Raw genomic sequence first — 4,700 nt, forward strand, 5'->3', positions numbered from 1 at the left:
CACCCTCGTTAATCTCCTGTCAGAGCCATCAAAAAGTCATTGTTAAACCTCTAGAAACAATCTGTCAAACTGTTTTACCCTGCTCATGAGTTCTATGTGAGTAGGGCATAATTGTTGTCTTTACTTGTTTTAAGCAAAGTAAAATTTGCCTGTAGGGTGTACGCCATCTTGTGCAGTGTTGACCCATCAGCTTTATACATGTAGAAATCATTCCACTCCTTCACGTTGCAGTGTCTTTCAGTAATGGATCCTTATATCGGCTGAACTTTGCAGATGCAACCTTTGGGGGCTCCATAACCTCCCGGGAGATCCCAGGCATCCGTTGTGCTGGCTAAGAAAGCATGCTGTCTCCGAGGGCACCAAGGCCGTCCTTGTATATTTACTCTCTTTTCTCGTCGCTCGTTAGTTTGGGGGTGCTTCTAGATTCTGTGTTCGATGTTCTAATTGTGAGAAGAACATTTTATTGCGACCTGGAGAAATTTAACGTTTTCGACCTGGAGAAATTTAACGTTTTCGACCTGGAGTAATTGCTGCTTCAGTGTTATACCTATGCCTGTTTGTCATTTTAATTCTTTTTTTAGAAGATCATAAGGGCATGTACAATGGAGGCAGCACCTTGGTGCTGCCCCAGCCATCCACATAGATAAATTTGAATGAAGCTATTGTTGTATGCCACTATCACCCAATGGAAGCTACTCTATGTGATGTCATCATCTTACTTTTTCTCTCTCACCTCCTTTCCAATACATGAAACCTCCACTACATTTAAACAATACTAGCATCCATTTGAATCAACGATATCAACAAGCATACTCTATATCAACAAGCATACACACTGAAAGTTATCAAACAACTTGATTTCCAAACAAAAAACAGCAACCTTGATATGCAAACAGTGTCAACGAGTATGTGTTGTCCATGACACTACAAAATCCCATAGTAACAGAATAATCTTAAGGTTTTCAAATACTCATAAAGGAAAGATAGATTTGTAAACACACAAATTAAATTTCAGACTGAATTTGTTGCTGTATCCTTTGATTCTTCTCATTCCAAAAAAAAGTCTCACATCTTCTACGCTTTATGGCACATGAAATCCGCTTTTGTTGGACATATATGTAGAACATCTACATGAGAAGCAAGACACAAGTTAGAGTATAATAACAAGCATGTGGAAAACACATATTTTTTCTAAGCTGGCCATTTGGTTTGGCTAGAGAATTCCTTGTTAAATTTGCATGGAGCAACTGACAATAGTACAAGTATCGTGCTGCAGCGCTACTACAGTTTTAAAAACTGCAGGTGAGTTTTATAGCACAACCATCATTCTAATTAAAAAATAGCATTTCAAAAACAATAGTGCAGATTTTTGGGTACTACAGTGTAGTTTTCTGAGTACAATGCATATTCCAAAAACAGTAGTGCAGATTTTTGGGTACAGTATAGTGTAGATTTCTGAGTACAGTGCATATTTCAAAACAATAGTGCAGATTTTTTAGTGGAACATATACGTGGACGACGAACACATGCATATTCTAGCATTTGTTTCTAAAGTACATCAAGTGGTACTTTCTGAAGACGCAGATGATTATGAAACTATAACCCTGCATCAGGTATGTGTTCTAAGTTCTTAATCCTAACAAGAAGAGGCAGGGTAAGGAGTAACCTCATACCTTACAGGGAGAACAAAATTAGATCAGGAATAGGAAAAATGCAAGAATAGGATACACACAGGAATATGACAGGAATCAAGATGGAGAACAAAGGAATATGATACACGCAGGAATATTACATACCTTCTATTCCTCCCTGAAAAGTTGATCCCCCAATCTTGTGACAGCCTTCATATGCATCTCCTTTGCCCATGGCTCCATTCTTATTGTGTCAGCACTCAACATATCTGTGAACTCGTCAAACAACTTGGTTCTTTCCTCTGCTAACTTGGCCACTGTCCTCTCCATTGCTGCCTCATATGCAAGTCGATTAGCTTCTACCTTCTGAGCAGACAGTCAACTCTGCAATTCCATCATCACAGCAGTTCGCTCCTTAGCATCAGCTTGTCCTTGTAGAAAGGCCTCAATCTGTTCTTTCATGTTATTCATCTAAGTAGGGGCTTCCTTATCTTTTCCTGTAGCTTTCTTCGCCCTCTTTGTTCCTGGGGGACGCTGAGCATTCTCAGTTGGTATTGGTGATGACCTCTTTGTTCCATCTCCTTCTGTGTATACATGAATCTTCCACTTTTGGCTGTCTTTCACAGCTTCCCACCAATGCACATACAGGAACTGGTGCCCATTGCGGCTTTGGTACAGGAAAACCACGTGCTTCACCAATTTCTAGTAGACGTTGAATGACTTCAACAGTTGGCCTTTGCAAATATTCTCCACCAAACTTAGCAATGACCCCCTGAGAAAAATTCTCAAGACACTCGAGTGTCGTAGATGCACCAAGTCTTACATGGTCATCTGTTTTTTCAGCAGGAACACTATACGCCAACATATGCATGGCTGATGTGCACTTCTATAAAGGTGATAGACCTGGACGGCCCAGGGCATCTACCCTTTGAGTGAAGTAGGGAGACCACTCACCAAGAGCTTGAACAATGCGTAGAAAAAGGGGTTTTCCCATGCGGAACCTTCTACGGAAGTAGTAATCAGGATAGGTAGGATTATCACAGAAGTAATCTGCTATGAGAAGTTCACTGTAAAATTCTCTCTTCCTGACAATATATGTCCTAGGGGCTGACCGACACCTAGTACTTGGAACTCCTAGTGCATCATGAATGTTTGTGGCTATTTGTGTAGCAAAGTTGTTGAGAGTATTCTGTTGTGCCAAGTAATCTTCTAGAGAGAAAATTTCTGTTGGGTCATCGGCGTCATCTTCGAACTCATCGGAACTCAATTGTGACATGTTCAGATAGCATAATCTATTCAAATACTTAAACGTGCCTACATCCAAAATATGTCGAAGCATTCAACTTTTGTCTTAATTCAAATATTAGCATCGGTCAGATTTAACAAATGAGCAGTGGTTTTCCTGTTAAATATTAGCATGGAGCAACCGACAATAATACAAGTATCCTGCTGTAGTGCAATTACAGTTTAAAAAACTGCAGGAGTATTCAAGTGTTCTAGTTCTGAATTCCAACAGTCATTCCTCAAACAAGAAAAAAAAGATGGTAACATGCTAATGTCTAAATTGTAAGTTCAAGTTCAGACTTCAGAGCACTGTCTCAACATCCCTGCTTTGTAGTACTTTTATATGCCAAAATGAATCACATATAAATAGTCCCAATCCACGGACATGGCTGCCTACAGCAAACCGGCACCTTGTTTATATAATTTCCTCTGTATGTTCTTCTGCACACGTACTAAGCAATATGATTTTCTACCCGCAACTGCAGAGTGCAGAGTAATAGCACGGATCTACACGTTTCTCTCAGGGATTAATAAGAAGAAATAGATGGGGATTTCTACAAGCATGTCCACCTTAACCAAATTGATTGAATCTAAATCACAGGATAGGGGAATCGATCTTGTTCTTGGAACAAATCACCAGAATCCATCAAACCCTAGCCTAATTTACTGAACCAATCTGAATCAAATCCATCTGGCCATCAGCACAAGAGGAGGCAGGGGAAGGAGTAGCGTCATACCTTGCACGGAGAGCTTGAATCCATGATGTCGACGGCGGGCTGAGGACGAGGTGCGCCGCCTTCTCCTCTTGTTCGTGCACCGTGCCTCCACTGCCCTGGTTCGTGTGCTTCCCTTCTCCCGTTCCCGCACTTCCCTTCTCGTTCGCGCCCTTGCGCCGCCGGCTTTTGTTGGGTCTGCGTGGTCTTGCGGGGAGTGGAGCGACCGATCCCACACCACTCGCCCGAGCGGTCGCCTCGCTCTTTCGTCAGGGAGGAGGCGAGCTCTTCTGCAGGAAACCGCTTTGCTCTACAGGCGATAGGTTTGACGGACGTGGCATCGGGCAGGTCGATGTGGCGGCACTAGTACAAACTGGAGCGTTGGACATGTCCTTCCTCTGTTCCATTGCATGGAATGAAACCAGAGAACTGGCAATACAGTCATGTCAGGCATGTCTCAAAAAACAAAACTCTAGTGAGGCACTCCCTCCGTTTCTGTACCACACTCTAGTGGGTTAGGTTCTTGTCTCTGCACTTGCTCCTTCTCAATTCTATGCCTCTACGTAAACACTTGAATTTCTCGTTCCTCATTTAGTTTTGGCCATCTATACCTCCGTGTAAACACTTGAAATTCCCGTTGCTCATTTGGTTTTGGCCATTGTAATGCTCCATTAGAGTCACTTTTGTTGTTTCATCTGTTCATGTTCTTGCCCTGCATCAACTTTCACATCTTCAATAGGTATAACCCCAACTATCATCTTTTCTGGTGCTACATCATTGTATTCTCTGCTGTCATCTCCCCCTGTCTCGTTGTCCAAGCCTGTAACATCATCAGGGAAGACATCGGTTAAATCTACGGGTTCCCCATAATATGGTTCATGTTCCCTTAACACTACATCCAGGCTCACAAACATCCATTTTTCTGATGGGCACCAACATTTATAACCCTTTTGTTTTTCAGAGTATCCCACAAATACACATTTCACTGCTCTAGGGTCAAGCTTGCCAACCGATGGTCTATGATCCCTCACAAAACATACACATCCAAATACCTTTGGTGGCACCACATATG

The 4,700-nt window shown here is 42.1% G+C and overlaps 1 long non-coding RNA gene across 2 annotated transcripts; it reads right to left on the minus strand.

Annotated features, from left to right (window-relative positions):
- Window positions 1-817: 817 nt before the first annotated feature.
- LOC123104195 (uncharacterized) lies at window positions 818-3,974 on the minus strand. 2 transcript variants are annotated; one of them, XR_006450189.1, is made up of 3 exons: window positions 3,653-3,970; window positions 1,797-2,945; window positions 818-1,127 (listed from the first exon to the last, which is right to left on the minus strand). It is a non-coding gene; the product is annotated as an uncharacterized lncRNA (long non-coding RNA). The 2 variants fall into 2 exon arrangements; XR_006450188.1 differs by having other exon boundaries at window positions 1,797-3,974.
- Between the last annotated feature and the right edge of the window lie 726 nt (window positions 3,975-4,700).

This window comes from Triticum aestivum, chromosome 5A (genome assembly GCF_018294505.1).
Source record: "Triticum aestivum cultivar Chinese Spring chromosome 5A, IWGSC CS RefSeq v2.1, whole genome shotgun sequence".
NCBI classification, from domain to species: Eukaryota; Viridiplantae; Streptophyta; class Magnoliopsida; order Poales; family Poaceae; genus Triticum; species Triticum aestivum.